General features: G+C 37.2%; 1 protein-coding gene across 1 annotated transcript in view; it reads left to right on the top strand.

Annotated features, from left to right (window-relative positions):
* The first annotated feature begins 320 nt into the window (after nt 1–320).
* Nucleotides 321–18,668, top strand: part of LOC150088121 (uncharacterized) — a 138,378-nt gene continuing 120,030 nt past the window's right edge. Inside the window, exon 1 of the mRNA XM_090370031.1 lies at nt 321–699. The gene's annotated coding sequence lies outside the window, so the exon portion shown is untranslated. The remainder of the gene's footprint in view (nt 700–18,668) is intronic.

Raw genomic sequence — 18,668 nt, 5'->3', positions numbered from 1 at the left:
CATTTTATTTGTGTAGGAGTTGCACATCCCTTTACTAACCTATAGAGCAGCATCCCCCATCAGATGGCCTCGCACGATTCTCCCACCCCTCTTCCATACACAACTTAACCTTCAGATTTGCTCTTCAAAAAGGATCAAAGAAACGATACGAAGTATTCGAATAGAAGCAAGCTTGCCGGGTCAATTGCGTTTGATTTCCAGCGTGCCTTAAAAATAGACTTTCCAAATATAACCTGCAGCACCCAGCGCAGGACAGGAGATGCTGGGAGGGTTCCTTGGCCTCGCAGCACGCGGACGAGCTCTGTCGGCTTAACCACTTCTCAGCTTACACCATTTCTGTTGTGCTTCTCTCTCTGAAAGTTCTGCTGTGTCGGTTGACTGCGACTTGTCTCAAGTTTTCTCTATTATTCGCCCTTCGGGACACCATGTAGTGGAGTGGGTGTGTTCCGCGTGATGTGTTACGTGTTAAAATGTGCGCGTTTCTTTCAGTTTAATTCCTGTAGTCTACTTTTTTTTCCTACTTTGAAAATATACGTAGAGTTTGTTTTTTCTCCTTTGAGACCTGAGAAAATCACTACCTCGACCTACGAGTCAAACGAAGCGACCTTTTTAACCCTACTGCGATAAATACGAATTATAAACAGTGTTGTTTTGATTGGTACGAGCTTGGACTTAATATGTGAAATTTCTTCTAATAATGTAAGTAGGGTTTTGGTTTTCTGCGGGTTGTTAATTGTAAATTGATTTTCATTATTATACATTTTTCCACGTCCAAAATAACTTTTGCTTATATAACGCAACCCCGATAAACGTTATCTAGTCTTATTAACATGGTTAAAGTGTGTTTAATGAAATTACCATTTAATTGAGTAAGCTTAAGAAAACACTTGATTGAGTGTTGACAACTTTAGTAGAGAGAGAGAGAGAGAGAGAGAGAGAGAGAGAGAGAGAGAATATGTGCTACGCGCTAAAGCAACTAAGGCTCAGAAGTTAAGAACTCCAAATTATGTCTGTTTGCTGAACAAAAAACTCGAGTTTCCGAGAGCAAAAAAATACAACCTACTCATGAGGCCGACCAACTCAACCATGTTGTGAAAAAAGCCCATAGGAATTCCTTGCGCGTGTGCGAGCCAGCGTGCTTGCGCGCGTGTTAAGCCCTAATGCAATTTTTTTTTTATGAAACCCCCGAACGCGAAAAGTATAAGACAACATAGTTCTTGGTACCGTGTTTGGGTTGAAGGCTGAAAAGACTTGTTGACATTAGACTCGAATTTTTGTAGGTCGTAATTTTCAGGAAATGCATGGGAACGATGATTGTTCCGAAGTAAAATGGATATGAGGAAGGTGAAAAGTTAATTCTGTGAATTTTGAGTTTAACAGTGAATGGCCGCTGACCAGTTATGGCATGTGTTCGGACTCGTTTGGGAAACAGAAGGGGAATTACTGATGTCAATTCAGAAAAAGAGCGCCAATGAAAATATCTGGAGAAAAGACACGCAGCATGAATGGAACGTCTACAAAACGAGAGTGAAGAGAGACTTCGTAGAAGACAGGTACTCTTTTGAATAGTGCCTGGGAACTTAAGAGAGACTTTGAGGGCACCATCTGAGATGTAGAAACATTATTCTGCAGTAGGACAAATTTCAGACTTGTCCATAGTCAGTAGGTGTTCAGAAAATAGCAACGTCAAGAGCGATAAATGAAACAATTTTTTTTTTTTTTTATGCAGAGGAAGCGATATCCGTGAGGTACTTATGCCAAGAGAGAATAAGTCATGGTATTATCCCAAATACTGATATGTGCTCTCATCTAGAAATCTGAATATCACTGAAGATAAGCGTGAGAGTAGTGGACTTTTCTTTTCCCGATAAATAAGACAGGACTGAATTTTAGTTGCATTGAAGTTAATTAACTGTTCTTCATCCCAATGGAGAGTTACTTTGAGATCAGTATTTAAGTAACTGGTAGTGAATATTCGAAAAGTTGAAGGTTTTACAGGTCAAATTTCCTCACACTGGAAAATGGAATGCACTGTGATATTATCAGAAAAAACTTGGATTTGCAATGGATGTTCATTAATACACAAGAGAGGAAAAAAGTTGGAGAAAGAGCCGAATCTTAGGAAACATCCGCATTAGTTGAGAAGTTAGAAGACAGATAGCCATCCCTTTTCACCCGCAGTGAGCAGTCAGAGGAAACATTGATGTCAAATTACAAAAAAAAAAAAAAAAAAAAAAAACTTTTTTTTGCCAAACACAATCAAAATACTTACAAATGCCAAGATTAACTTATTAAATTTGCTTCCTTGGAATTTGTCCAACGGTAAGTAACGTACGCCAATATATCACTAGTGGATCGACACTGACGGAATCCATATTGGTGACCAATGACCACATAGAAGGTTCCCAGATAATTTAAGAGTTATAGATTTCACCATTAATATAGGAAAAGAGTAGAGGGAAGAACAACGGAACGATAATTGGATGGGAGAGGTTTGTCGCCTTTTTTTTTTTTTTTTTTTTTGGAAACTGGCAGAATATGATCAAATTTTCTAGCAGGAGGACAAACAGTAGTAAACAAGAAAGTGCAGAAGGCGACAGAACAAAAAAGTGACTTTGAAACAAGTGAAAAAGTTCTATCAAAACCTGCTGGAGTTTTCTTCTATCAAACATTGTTCAAAATTCTGCCAATATCCTTTTTATGGAAGATAACGGAAAGCTCTTATTGTTAGGTTTTAGGAGCATCAGCGACTAAGGCCATGTGCTCCGTGTATACTGGCTGTAAATTGAGTGTATGTTTGCTGAGACCAACTAACTCAGCCACGTTATGAAAAAGGCCCATAAAAATTCCTCTCGTCATTCACGGGATTTGAACTCAGGTCTTTTCCACCCAGTGTGGGGAGGACGGCGATTCTACCAACTGTGCTACGCACGAAGGTTAACAGGAGGCACTGAATGGAGTGTGTTTGGTATAGTTGTTTTTGTTGATAATATAGGGTTTTGGGCGCAAAAGCAACTTAGACCATATTGCCTTCTATATGTAATGTGTGTTCTATGGTCGATTTTCCTGTTTGCTGGAAAACAGGAAACAATTATTAATCAATCTGCAAAACAATTATTAATCAATCCCCGAGTTTCGGGGATTGATTAATAATTGTTTTGCAACTTTTGAGAAGAGACGATCGTGTAGGCAAAAAATTAACCCGGAGATTTGGATTACACCAATTGCGATATGCTACATTCTTTTCTTGAATAGCTTTGGAATATTTATTGGAAAACAAAGGTTATATGAAAGGCTAGATTTTAGGATGGAGTGGAGAAAAAGGATTTTATTCCTACAAAAAAATTTTACCGACATGATGTGAGGAAACATTAGGATCAGAAGATTTAAAACAGTAATTCAACTAAATAAAAGAGCAAAAATCACGCAGATCATCCCATTTTGTGATTTTATAATGACAAATGAATAACGGTACCAGGGGTTTCCCCCAATTCTGTAAAGTGTCTAACGGTACCAGGGGTTTCCCCCAGCTCCGCGTTGCTTTCATTGTAGGTGTAAGACAGTACCCTGTCGAGGCCAGAGATTTAAAAGTGTATGGATATTGGATATGTGTAGTGTTATGTTCTGTTGTTCAACTGGCCATTTAGCCGTTGGGCCCCTACTGAGGCCCAACGTTGCCCACACTTGGCCCCGTGGAGACAGACCAGGTACCCAGTAGTTTGACGTTTTTTGTGTGTGTAAGAGAGAGAGAGAGAGAATCCACTGGAAAAGAGAACAGATTGGAAAGAGAAGATTTGAGATATCTGGAGGACCGCTAACATTAATTGTGTACTTGGGCTGATAGTGAGGAAAATATTAAGGCAGTTGGACGTGTGTGTGTGTGTGTGTGTGTGGTTAGGATTGCTTGTACTCTGGTAATTATATGAGAAGTCATGTAAAGTTATGAGTATTTATAAAAGCCTCAGTGTCTCGGTCAGAGGGTCCGTTAACGAGAAAACTGAAGCCAAATGGTATTGTGGATATTATATCGATGAGGAGAATCACCTCACTATTAGTAAATTAGATTGGTGGAAGCTCGTTTCAAAGAAAGGAAGTCAAAAAGTTCTGAATGATTTGTAGAGTTGGGAGAGAGATAGAAGCAACAGATGAATTTGACAGAACTAGTGTAAATAAATTAATATAGAGGAGACCAAATAGAGGAGATGCCGGATAAGTCTGGCAAGGAATTTTAGAAAGAACATATGCACAAGTACCACCTTTAAAGTGAAAGGAATCATAGAGCGACTAATTAGAGCAACTAAAATGAGTAATGATTGAAGCAACCGATAACTGAGATCCTGCCAGAAAAAATAAGGTTTAGATCTTTTCGCAGATACATTGGTTCTATTAGTACCTTAGATAAATTATAGAATGTCTTAATGTAGCGGAAATCGACTCAAAATTTGAAAATTACATGAAGTTAGTAACTTCATGAAATACCAAGGCGCTGGTTTACTGTATCCACAATAACATATATTCTTCGGTCAGTTTGCTATTTTCAGGAAGAAAATCGAGTTTCCGAGAATTTAATTAAAAAAAAAAACTTAAAAAATCCATAAAAAGTCCATAAAAATAAAAAATTAAAAAAAAAAAATCCTTAAAATTCCTCGCGTGTTTGACGAGATTCCAACCCCGGCCTTTTCCACACAGTTCGGAAGGACTGAAGTCACTTCGTTTAGTAGTCCGATTAAAATTTGATAACTAACATGTCCTTATAACAGGTTTTCAAAAAAAAAAAAAAAAAGAGCGAGTCCAATTAATTAATGAAACATTAATTTTAAACCTTTGCTGAATTAAATGAAGTTGTGAGGCATAACATCCTAAAGTGTTTTTAAACTAGCAAGATTTTTTAACATAAGCTATTCGCAAAGGGATAAAATAAACTAAAAACACAAAACGCATAAAAAAAAGTTTGACGTCATCTACGTATGCATGAAAAGTGAGCTTTCAAGTCTTAAGTAAAGGAAGACGATATGAAAGGGCAGTGTTAAAGGACCGCTATGTGGTTATACTTAGGTTGATATATCTGAGGGGTTTAATGATGATGCATTACATATGAAACTTGCCTTCAGAAATAAGTGACCCAGTTTTGAATAGGTCTATACTTAGTGTAAGTGCTGTTTTCGCTTTCACTCATTCATTCATTAACGAATCAGTTTGGAGCAGAAGTCGAGAACGAGACAATAACAATTTTAATAATTTTACTAGAACTTAACTTTGACGTGTACATACTTGGAACTGTGATACCTAATCCGAGAGAATTGAAGCAATACCAAATCACATATTTTGCGAAAAGGTTCCTCGGTTTAATGCAAACCGATTGTTAAGTGATTGAAGTCAGGCAGAAAACGGGCAAGTATGAAACATTTTAAAACCTTGCTTCGATACTGGTAAATCTCATTCAAGTTTTGCAAATCCATTACCTTATGTTCTCATTAAAGAATAACTCCAATTTGAACTATTAAAACAGTCCTGACTGTTTCAAAAAAGCAAGCTTTAGAAAAGCATAACACCAGTCGATTTGTTGCTTAATACACTACTCTCTTTCCAAAACTTATATGTTCCATCTAAAGCAATTTTGTGCACCAGATCGAAATGTTCATGAAAGCCACCTGTTGGTGATCCTTTACAACAAATTAACTTAGAGCTTTTTTTTTACATTACAAAGGCCATTCAAATTAAAACCGCAAAACCATCATGAATGTATATTACGCAAAACCTGATGATAACCTTATGTCAAATTATTGATGGAAGTCTCTTAACAACGTTGAGCGCCCACATGGCTCTGTGTTGCTGGTGTTATTTGGAAACAGTCAGTTCTCAAGATGGCGGCACTCTAGCAGTCGTGCACAAGATAGAAATGCGATCTGTAATCCGATTTTTCAATGCAGAAGGAATAAAACCTGCTGAAATTTATCGCAGAATGTTGGATCAGTATGGTGAAGTGTACATGAGTCAAGTACGAAAGTGAATAAGTTTAAGAGCAGTATTGAAGGTGTTGAAGATTCTCCCCGACTAGGGCAAGTACATCGTGTCGTGACAACACTAGAAATCATAGTGGAAGAACTCATAGAAGGATTTTTTTTTTTTTTTTTTTGGCTGGTGCAGCATAAGCCTCAGGCTTCCTTGCACCATATGGCTAATAATAATAATAATAATAATAATAACAATCCGAATCCGTCGCATTACTGTTGAAGAAACTGCCACAGCATGCAAGATTAGTGTTGGTTCACGGGTAAAGCACCGTTAGCGTAGTGTTGCACTTTCGAAACGCGTGTGCTCGATGAATTCCTTGGCGTTTCAGAGCAGAATTGAAGTAGCGACAATTTAATTTGTGTTTCATGCTTCTTGCATGGTATGAGCGAGAAGAAGATGCCTTCTTAGAACACAAATAGGGACCGGAGATGAATTCTGAGTGCACTATCACAAATCAAAAAGCAAAGCTCAAGTTTAGAGTAGGCTATACCTCGACCAAAGAAAGTCCGTACACAAGCATGTCAGAAAAGTGTTACTCCCTGTATTCTAATATCAGAAACGAGAGATTCTGGAACATTATGTGTGGGGGGAGAGGGGGGGAATTACGAATCACAAATATTGCGATGTGCTTCTGGGCCAGTTAAAACTAGCAGTTGACCGCGGTTTAGCCTGCATGACTGCTAAATGTCATGTTCTTATACTCTCTCTATCATGTGAACTCTTCTCACCTTATGTGGTCCTCCCGGAATATAAACAGAAAATTTATTATATATCTTTTTAAGTTTAATTTAGCAGTTCAAACGAAACCTTGGTTTGCTGTCTTCAGGGGTGTCCCTGAAGCATGATAATGCCCGTTCTGCCACCGCCGGTTCAATAATGATTCAAATAGATTTACCGTATAACGGGCGGTATAACATAATAAAGTTTGTGGCATTACCCCATCTCATTATTCACCATACTTAGCCCCATGCGATTTTCACCTTTTTAAGCAACTAAAAGATGCATGAAGAGGTCATTACCTCTTGTCAGATGAAGAGGTCATGGTGGTAGTACACTAATGGCTTCATCACTAATCACACAACTTCTTCTCTCGAGGAATCCTGAAGCAGATCATAAATCTAATCACAAAACTTCTTTCGACGAATACTGTGCAAAGTTGGAGGAAATGTGTCGAACAAATGGGGGATTACTAAAGATTGACATGCATACTTTCCTCGTTGTCTGCGAAATAGAATTTTTTACTTTTTTTCAGTATTAACTTTATTGGAATATCTCCAAACGTCCGATCCACTTCCGTTAATATTTCGATGTCACTAATGATCCAATAAACAAATATAATTGAAATTATGCAAAAATCTTACCAAATATTATTAATATCATTTAACATTAATATTATATTATACTATTTGCGCAGGTCAGTAAACGAATAACTTACAAACAAAGATTCCCAAAAACAGATCGCAGTTCATCTGTAATCTGTATTTCAAAAAAAAATGACATGATACTCTTGAGAAAATTTTAGTATACTTCTGGGAACTAATAATGCAAAGCATCCAACATATTCCGGGCAATCACGAACAGGAATACCCTTCATTAACTTGTGCACATGAATGTGTTTGTTAAAAATAAGCCCACTGATTCGCTCAGAAGCTGCATTTTGGCTAAAAGTCTTAACTACTATTATAATTTCATGGAAAAGTTGTTGAATGTTTTTAAGATTGTCAGAGAAGCAAAAATATCATCAGTGCAGCTGAGCATTTCAATTAATTCATTGAAAAAATTCTTTTGGGCAGTTATTGTTTTGACTATTTATTCCATATTTACTAATTCTTGTCTCGGCAATTGAAACATTAAATAAAAGACAAAATAGAAACACACACAGTTACTCTAACACACCGACTTTCTAAGCAATTCAAATTATTTATTCTGTGCTTCTGGATCTAATGAAGAAATGTACTCGTGATGTCTCAATTTGTAAACGGTCCAACCAGTGCCGAAATGTGACTTCCCATTGAAAACAACTAGGTCACCTTCTTGGACGTCTGTGAATTCAGGCAACAACCCCCCCCCCACTCCACTAGAATGTTCCTTGTTACAACCAACAGCTATGTCTAGAAGAGTTTTTCTAAGCAGGTAGGAATGTCTCCACTGAGCAATTAACATCTTCTGGCAGCGGTTTCTTCAAAAGTAACTTCACGCCGTTGAAGATGCCACTAAAATTCAGCAACTTTGATTGCCTGAGATAATGCGCTAGCTGCGAAAATCTAAAATAAGGTTTCTACGAAAAAAAAAAAGTAATAGTCAGTCTAAATAAATTTGCGATTTTAGCTGGAACAAGAGGAAAATACATTTTAATGTTTTTTAACCTACCTCATCAACTATTTTTGTACCTTTTCTGAAAAGATGAAACGGTGCTTCGCACTTTGTGGGAAGCCTTACGCATGCCTTATCATTCCACGAGTAATTGGTATAAATTATCACCAGTAAACGCATACAGGAGCTCATTGGCGACTTGTAAAAGGATGTATACGTCAGTTCTGCCTTGATCAGTTTTCCCACAAAACAGCAGACCACATCGTACACAGACCAGTTTCGGTTTACATTACATTGAACGCGTCGCAATACGATGAGCATGCTTGCATACATTTCAAAAGTTGTCCTATGGACAGACACCTACATATTCGCTGTTTATCATTGTCTATGTCGTCACCAGGTCGTAGTACGCTACCGAAACGTGACGAGGTATTTGCATGACACAAGCAAAATTATAAACTGAAAATATGAAATTTTCTGTTTGCATAAAAAAGCTAAGTAGAATAATATAAATGGTGTTACAACAAATACAACATAAATAATCATGATCAGTCATGAATCGATTTATTATTATTATTATTTGCATATAATACCAGTAGTATACTGGTATTATATGCAAATAGAAATCCGTTGGTTTCGACGGCCCTGAGGGAAGTTTTAATACACCACATAGCGCCTAGAAAATATGATACTGCACAGCGCCTATCAAATACGACTAAAATGTAAACTAAATAAAATATAATGTCAAACGTCACTGATAAAAAAGAACATAATTATAACGGTCTAAGAAACTTTAACAGCTTTCTCTACGTAGAGAACTTTCCTCCTACCTTCAGAAATGTACTTAAATGGCTGTTGTAATTATGAGCCAGTGTCACGTATAGAATTGCGTAGCGTCACCAAGGACAATGTAGCTGTTCTATTGTCTGTTAAACAAAGACAGAAGCAGTTTGAATTCCTAACAAGAGGCAACGTCTATTTAGCTCAGCCATTACAGTTATAAGCGTACTGTGAAGCACAATAGTTACAAAGTTAATTTCCCGAGAATTCGATCCAAGTTCTAACTATAAGGTACCATTTCATCGTCCATAAGAGGTTTTTATTATCAACGGAAGTAGGGCACAACCTGTTAAAACATGCAAATCCGATATTCAGATCAAAACGGCTGTTTTTGAGGAACTTTTGTATTTCACCTTTATCGCTGACACTTTGGGTTTGAAGATGGCCATCATTTTTAAAATGCCACAAATGCAGTTTATATGATATTTTTTGATATGGAGGCAGGAAACAAAGTCGAGCTCCAGTTTGATTTTTTTTTTTTTTTTTTTTTGATTTTGGTAGTTGTTGGCGCATCGGCTTCTGTGGCCATATTGCACCTCGCAGTTTTTGCAGTACTTTGATCCAAGCCCGAGGCGGGAATCGAACCCGCGACCTTTGGGTTGCCGGGTAGGTACTTTACCCACTCGGCTAGCCCGGTCGGCTCGAGCTCCAGTGATCATATTGAATAATCAATGCACAGATTGTGGAATCAGTCAAAAACACGCTGTTAAAGACGTGACCAAGGCCGCTTAGTGGAGGCTTCACACGGCAACTTGCTTTCTGGATCCATGCATACCGCCTACAGAAGACTCTTCATACGATAGAACATGCATGAGTAATTGGTATTTGTAGTCTAAATAAATAAGCTTTTATAAAATCCAATACATATATAAAGGCTAAAACGCGTGATGTCTTAGAATCATTCGAACGAGTTATTGCGTATTCTAATGACATGCAAACTCTCCTTCCTACCATTCAACTGAGTTTTCATTCATCATTGGTAATTTTTAAAAAAGTAATTTTTTTATTCATCATGCTATTTCTTTTCTTTCACCTTCGCAAGCTTCAAATTTTTCGTACCAACAACATTATTGCTCTGCAGAGAAAGGTTTGGAGATTTGGTTGGCAACTTGTCCCGGAGTTCCTGGATAAAATTTTTGACAAAAGGGTGGTTTTACCCGCTACTCTGAAGTGTATGGAAAAGGATTGGTGTGGCCTCCATTGTCACCTGATTTGAAACCATGTGTTTTTTTATGTCTGGGGCTATCTCAAAAACAGAGTTTATCAGAAGAATCCATGAATTATTCGTTCACTAAAGATAGTAATTGAAGGGGAAAAGTTTTTCCGTGTAGGAGGAAACAGAACACGTTCTTTGTAACTTAATACCCCAACTGCGATAAATTATTGATAAACATGGATGAAAAATTGAAACATATGGCGCGAATTTCCGAACACTGCCAAATATAGTTCAAGGGTTATTTTATGTTCTTCGGGTGAATAAAATATGATGAATTAAAAAAACACACACACCCTGTATTAGAATTATTATTCCCATTTTTTTGACATTTTCTCTTACGACTTTTTGTACGAAACTTTCTTAAAAATCATTAAAGAATTTGATTTCTATTCTTTCAACATGAAAATAATAAATATAAGCTATTCTCATTCAGAGAACAAGCGGCACTCAACCAAGTAGACAGTAGAATTGACTTAATTTTTCCAATGGGATGTGACACTGAAAGCAGGACTCACAGACCCAATAAGTCGATGAGATGCCAAGCCTACTAACCGATACTGAGGTCCATGTTCCGAGAGTTTAGTATCGTGAAAACGAGGAAAACAAACTGAAACAACTCTTTTGTTTAATATTTACTAATGATATCTGGGAAAACGTTTTAAATGTTTCATGTCCTTTTCCAGAAACCTCCCATCGTGATTGCCATAATTAATCAATAAAGTATGGTAATCACTCTTAATTCTTTCCCTCTCAAACTTTACTCGAAGAATTATTGTACACCCTACTAACCGAACTAGGCCATACCAAGGAGTATCCACTGATGGGGGAATAAAAGGATAACAATATATTAAAAACATGTAGTCCTTCTGTCAAACCAATTCAATATGGACAGTCGCACCTAGAAAAGCCAATCTTTATGCAAATAGAACATATTTTTTAGAATCATACTTTCTACGTCCTCTAACGTCAAGCGCTAATAGCATGTATGAGAATGCGGACAAACAGACATTTATATAATAATTTCCTTTGATTTCCTCAATCTATTTTCACAACCCGACATCTTGGCATACAAAAACAACCGGAGATACTCGTATATGATAGCCGTTACATATTGAATCGAGACATTTCCATATCACGCCACTGGAGATCGATTCTGTATAAGCTTACCCCCTCATTAATATTAGAACTGTCTTAGTTTTTGAAATAAGCTTGTTGTGAATTCTTTACCAATAATTCAACTTCTTGCTTTAACTTCTTATCTTCTGGAATTAAAGAATTACTTGATTAATTAAAAACTTATTAATACATTTAATAGATTCAATTCTTTTAGAGCAAGAAGTTATAGCAAGTATTACTTGCTCTGACTTCTTATCTTCTGAAACTTCATCAATTAAAATAATAAGTCGTCTTCGTAGGCGCCCGAATTCAGCCTTCATACCCATGCTCCAAAATTACATGTGCTGAGAGTTGTGCTTGCGAGTCGCACAAGCACAACTGTCAATAATTAACAGACTTAATTCTTGGCATATGCGACTCTTTAAGTCGAGACATTCGCTTGCAATGATTTCCACAGTTAATTCATTAAAAAACAATATGTGTCCCTTCTTTCTTTGTATGTATACAAACATATCAGATTATACTACAATATATGAGACCAAAAATATCTCCATTTAAGGCCCGAAAGTGCTAAAGCTGCTATTGACTATGCTAATGATGTATAGGGCATTACAGTAATGCAGGGGCTGACACTAAAGTGCCCAATGCATCTCTTTCACTTTCAAACAAAACATCACGGAGAATGAAGCATAACGAGTTTGAAAGAGGAGAAATAGTAAAAGGCCACACTGTATAAAACTTGACGTTAGACTAAGGTGATCAGACTTTCCAGTATCCCTGATTTCACTATTTTCAATGTTTTGTCCTTTGTCCCAAAAGCTTCTTTTCAGAACCCATAAATGTCTTGGTTTTCCATATAGTTAAATGTAATTGAAGTAGTTCTGCCATGTTAGTATATATGGTAAACGCCTATTTTCTTCGCCATATCTATCCGTCCATCTGTTCGCATGTAACAACTCGACTCTCACCAGTAGATTTTCATAAAATTTTATATTTAGCATTTTCAGAACGATTTGTCAAGCCTTCTGAAATTTCATTAAAATCAGACCAATAGAAATCCGGAAATTATTATTTATTTCTTGTTTCATTCATATGGAACATAAGCTACCTATATTCCGTATATTGTAGCCGAAGCACTGGATATTACAGGAGTGGGCAAAATAATGGAATAACCTGCAATAAGAGTTACAGGTGTTCACTAATATGGTGTTTGGCCACCCTCTACTTTTAAAAAACAGCTTGTATTCTACGTGGAATAGATTGAAATAAATTTCAAACTGTCTTAAAAGGAATACTGGACTATTCTTCACGAAGGAACGTTTCAAACTCCTTGAATGGTGAAAGTGGAGGAAATCTGATTCTTACTCTCCTCTCCAAATGTGCCCGCAATGGATCAATAACGTTGAAAGCCGTGGGAGCTGCTTAGCCTCAGTTTCATACTCCTCAAACCAAGACAGACACATCTGGCTGTGTGTATTGGAGCACTGTCATTTTGAAATATGACATCGTTTGTGGGAAATAATATCTGCACCACAGGATGCACTTGGTTACTTAGAATATCAAAGTAATCAGCGTCAGTAATTTGCCCATTCAGGGTGATGAGAGGACCTAAAGAAGACCAAGATATTGCTGCCCAAACCATGTTTGACGGGTGGCACAAGACAGTCAGGATGATGCACTTCCTTTGGCATTCGCCAAAAATAAACTTGGAAAAAGTGTGAATGATGATTCGTCTGAAAATATGACATATTTCCTATCATCAAGCGTCTAGTTTCCAGTTTTTGTGCTCCTTACACTATTGCATCCTCTTTCCAGCATTACTATCAATAACGAATGGATCGGCAAGAGCGGCCCTGGTATATAAATTTCAGCTTTATGAAGATCTTGCCGAACTTTTTTGCAAAAAACTGGACTTCTGAGACTCACATTAAGTTCTGTAGTTATTTTTGAGGCAGTAGTTTTGTTTCCGGGATACAATCCTTTTCAGTGTCCTGCAGTCTCTTTCAGTGAGACTAGACTTTCTTGCCACAATTCGTCCTAACAGATTTTTTTTTTTCATACTCATTGAATACAGACATCACCTTTCATACGGTTGCTCTGAATATATTAAATAAATTATCAGGTTTAGTCGCGAATGCCCCTACTAAACGCGCACCAACAATTTGACCTCTTTGGGTATTCGGTTTTGTCGGCCATTTTCTTCATCTACCTTTTTATATCACCTCTAAATAAACATCAGCTTTTATATCATCTTTCCTTCATAGTACTACTTACAAGAAACAGAACAAAATCATCACTAAATGTTCACAAATACGCAAAACAGCCATTACATAAACTATTACGTTTATATGGGTGTTTCTATTACTGTATTTGGTTCACCCCTTGTATGCTTGCTGCCATCAGTTGATTGGAGGAATGAATGAGCAATATGGAGGATGCCCAGCAATGACATTTTTTCGGTTTGCGCATAAAACGAAAAATGTAACGCACTGCGTACATAAACCAACTTGCTATGATCTGTCTCCATTTGGAGTAATTCATGTTTAGTCTCAAACTAGGCCTATCAAGTGCGACATAAAAGGCGTGCCCATTTCTTGTGCCAAAAAAGACATGTTCACCAAGACATGATTCTCAAAAAACAAAGATAATAGCTCGGTATATATCTTCTGTCTCTCTATAAGCTGTCTAATTGGTGCAGATTTTGAGTGCACCTGCACTGACATCCTTTGGGCCAAAAGGAAGAGTCACGTGGGCAGATGATCGATGTTCTTTGATAGGACAATCTGCCTACGAATCTCCATTGATGTTGATTAAAATTATTATTGTCAAAATGATTAAAAGACAAAAAGATAAAGATGTCGAAATTATCATTGGAAAAATTTTTGAATCACTATTAAATGAAACGTAATTTTGTTCATGCGTAATATGCTTTAGTAATTCCTTACTTGGCAGTAAGGAATTACTAAACATTGAATGTTCCAAAAATTGCATAATAAAGGTGATGAGTTACTTGCATAAGGCGATACAAATAACAAAAATTATTCATTGAAATAAAATTTGTTCCCTTAGGAGCTCCCAAAAGTTTAACCGATCACAAATTCAGGGTGAGGAAATGATACCACTTAAAGATGAAACATTTCCTATGTATAAAATAACTTGTCAATACCTAAAAAAATAGGGTGAACCCTTCAATAAATTCAAATTAATGAAGGGATGCAATAAAAAAAGTTCAGAAGTTTGGAAGAAGTACCAAATATGTGTAAAAATATTATTGATATGGATATTTGAAATCAACGAAAATTTATTTAATCAGTTTTATTTGCTTTTAATTTCACAAGAGTTAAAAGGAAAGATGGTGGCTTTGCGTCTTTTTATGGTTGCTGATCATTATTTTTTCACAAATTTTAATTTCAATTGGCGTTTTGTATTTCATTCGGCACATAAAAGAATGCTTGAAATATTATTTTCGAAAATTCAGGAACCATTGTTCAAAGTTATAAATGGAACACCCTAGCATTACCACTTCGGTACCAAGGTCTCAATTTATATTTGAGGAAAATGTACCCTACATTCAAAAGCATTTGTAAACAAAGTTAGGAGGTAAAACCTCATTCAGAGCTATAAAAGGTTATTGTACAAGTAGGAAGTAGCCCCATTATGTAAAAGGTGCTAAGATGCACACTTGATATAGATGTATAAAAAGAAATAAAGGAAAAAACTGACTCGAGTAAATAATGCCCAAATCTTTGAGACAACAGAAGAGGAGAAAAAGCAGTATGTGCTGGAACTTAAGAACAAGTTTGAGCTGCTTCTGCAGTCTGTTCAGGACCAAGATATCGACGAGGAACGCTACAACCAACTTTCTGAAGGTGATGAAGCCCAAGGAACCTATAGATAAAAAGAAATCCAAAGAAGAAAAAAATTAATCAAGAAACGCTTGTCATGATGAACCGAAGACGACAAATGAAGAGCAATTTAAACATTGACAAGGACAAAATTGAGTATACTGAGTTACGCAAAGCCATTAGAAAGAGACTAAGAGAGGACATAAGATTTAACACAAGAAAAGTAGAACAAGCATTAAGGGAAAACAAAGTACTTAAATCAGCAGCCATGAGCAGTAATACAGAAAGACGAATGATACTGAAGAATAGAGATGGTGTACTTATAAATAGTAGAGAAGGCATAATTCAAATAGCAGAAGACTACTATAGAGAATTATACAAGGAGCGAGGAAATAATGCCGGTAGTAGGGAAAATGGATCACAAATTAGTAACACATACGACATGAAGGATATCCTTCATGGCGAACTACATAGCGAAGAATATAAAACTACATTCTTCGCTATGTAGTTTTAAGCTTCTCTTCCATTCTTTTGGTGAGTGCCCCGGGGGAAGATGAAGTTACTGTAGAGTTGTTAAAATTGGGAGGAAGAGACATGACACAGAAACTGGCAAGGCCCATCACAAATTGCATCAGAAAAGAAAGGCGTGTCACCCAAGGAGTGGAATAATGCAATCACAATTTTGCTGCATAAGAAAGGAGATAAATCAAAAATTGGAAATTATAGATCAATTAGCTTGTTATCCCACATCTACAAGTTGTTCACAAGGGTTAGAAAGAATACTTGATGAGAACCAACAGAAATAGCAAGCTGGCTGTAGGACAGGATTCTCAACTATGGATCACCTTCAAGTAATATCAAATACCATTATTCCTGGCATTTGTGGATTATGAAAAGGCGTTTGACTCCATGCTGCATAAGGCAATATTTCGGGCACTGGAAAGACAAGGCATAGATACCCCATATATCATGATTTTGAATAAAATATATCAGGACGCTACCTCCTTCATTAGACTAGACAGACAGTAGCAAATTTAAAATTGAGAAAGGGATTCGACAAGGAGACATAATATCTCCGCAGCTGTTTACTGCTGCCCTTGAGGAAGCTTTCAGAAGATTAGACTGGTCGCAGAAAGGAGTCAATGTGAACGGAGAGTACCTAAACCAATTACGATTTGCAGATGACATTGTGGTCATAAGCCACGATCCCAAAGAATTAGAGGAAAATCTTAATCAGTTATGCACAGTTAGTAAGGATTTTGGACTAAAGATGAATATGGCTAAAACAAAAGTAACGATGAACAAGGATGCCACAGAAAGGGATATAATCATTGAACGAGTAGTAATTGAAAAGGTGGATTCATTTACTTATCTGGGACAAGTTATTAGCTGTAATAATGATAAATGGCTGGAAGTCAAGAGAAGAATAAATTTTGGATGGATAGCATTCAGGAAATATAGTCACATACTGAGGAACAATATCCGAATTTGTCTGAAACGTAAAATAATGAACCAATGTATACTCCCCACCGTGACTTCTGGAAGTGAAACTTGGGCACTCACCAAAAGAATGGAAGAGAAGCTTAAAACTACACAGCGAAGAATGGAACGAATTATATTGGGAATCAGACTGTTAGATAAGAAGAGAAACATATGAATTAGGCAGTAAACTCAAGTAAAGGATATTATCAAAACTAAAGAACGGAAATGGTCTTGGGCAGGACAAGCTCAAAGACATGATGACAGATGGACTAAGAAAATAACAGAATGGTACCCAAGAGGAGCTAGAAGAAAACCTGGAAGACAACGACAGCGATGGACAGATGAAATTCACGAGTTAGTAGGTAGTAAATGGATGTCCATTGCACAAAGCAGAAGGAGCTGGAAAGTTGCTAGAGAGGCCTTCATCCTGCAGTGGATTGGAAATGGCTGATGATGATATACAAAGGAATGAGAAAATTTTGTTACTCAGTGCATTCATCTCATATTGCGGATGCTCCCTTTCCCCACGTTTTTTTGGTATTGTATAAGTTTAATTTATTTAAAGATTAAATGCACAAGGCATAATATATGGGTTTAAATAACTATATAATATCGGTGTAAATACACCATTGTTGACCCATAAATTTAACTGCATACGTAGTGTAAAGGCATCGCTTAATTTTATCTCATATTGTGGCTGCGTTCAAAACTAGATACCAGGTTACACTGATGAGCCAAAACATTATGACCACCTAACTAATATGTTGGTCCTCCACATGCAGCCAAAAAAACTCGTACCCGGAGAGGCATGGATACTACAAGATTTCTAAATGTGTCTTGTGGGATCAACAGGTAACCAGCAGATCGTTTAGCTCCTGTAAGGTCCGTGCTTCAGACGCAGCAGATCGCAGTTGCTGTTCCAACACAAACCACAGATGCTTGATGGGATTGATGTCTGTGGAATTTGGAGGCTAGGGTAATACCTGGAAGTCTCCCTCATGTTCCACGAACCAGCCTCGGCGATGTGGCGTGGCGCATTATCCTGCTGAAAGACGGCACCGCCAGAGGGGGTAGACCGTTGCCATGAAAGGGTGTACCTGGTCAGCAATAATGTTTAGGTAAAAAGGGTAAAGTGTATTTAGGGTCAGACGGCACCAGGGGTTTCCCCCATCTCCACGTATTTTACATTGTGTGGTGATACAGTTCATTGTAAAGGCCAGAGATTTAAAAGTGTATTTTAAATAAATCTTTATTGTGAAGTAGAGTTACAGCACAATATCCCATCACGGCAACGAGCGCCAGAGGTTCACATATAGATAAGATAAGTACGGCGTACAAATACAAAAGGCTACAAAATAAAGCGAACACATACAAAATGGCTACAAAATACCGATCATGAATGCAAAAGAAATACAACTACAGCATAAAAACACAGAGCTAGACACAAATATAGAAATAAATACAACTTTGAGGAGTGTGGTGTCGTGTACCATTGTTCTTCTGGCCATTTAGCCACCAGACCCCAGTTAAGGCCCGACGTTGCCCCACTTTCGCCCCGTGGAGGCAGACCAGATTCACTAGTATTTTTAAATAAGTACTCTGGCAGGTCCTGCCACCTAATTTCCTGAGATTTCAGTGGCTAGGACCTATAAAAAAAATTTAAAAAAAACATGTTTGTTTGTTTGTTATTTGGTTTTTAGGAGCATTAGCAACTAAGGCCATATTGCTCCGGGATATGCGGTGGTCATTCCCTGACCTTTCCGCATCTTCCGTATTTGGTGGTGACGGGCTCGAACCCCGGTCTAATCAAGAAGCGTGTGCTACGCACTGCTGCTCCATCC

The sequence above is a fragment of the Mastigoproctus giganteus genome, chromosome 3 (genome assembly GCF_048544385.1).
Source record: "Mastigoproctus giganteus isolate SK-2022 chromosome 3, ASM4854438v1, whole genome shotgun sequence".
Taxonomy (NCBI): domain Eukaryota; kingdom Metazoa; phylum Arthropoda; class Arachnida; order Uropygi; family Thelyphonidae; genus Mastigoproctus; species Mastigoproctus giganteus.
The sequence above is the reverse complement of the archived record's forward strand: the minus strand, read 5'-3'. Positions and strand labels throughout refer to the sequence as shown.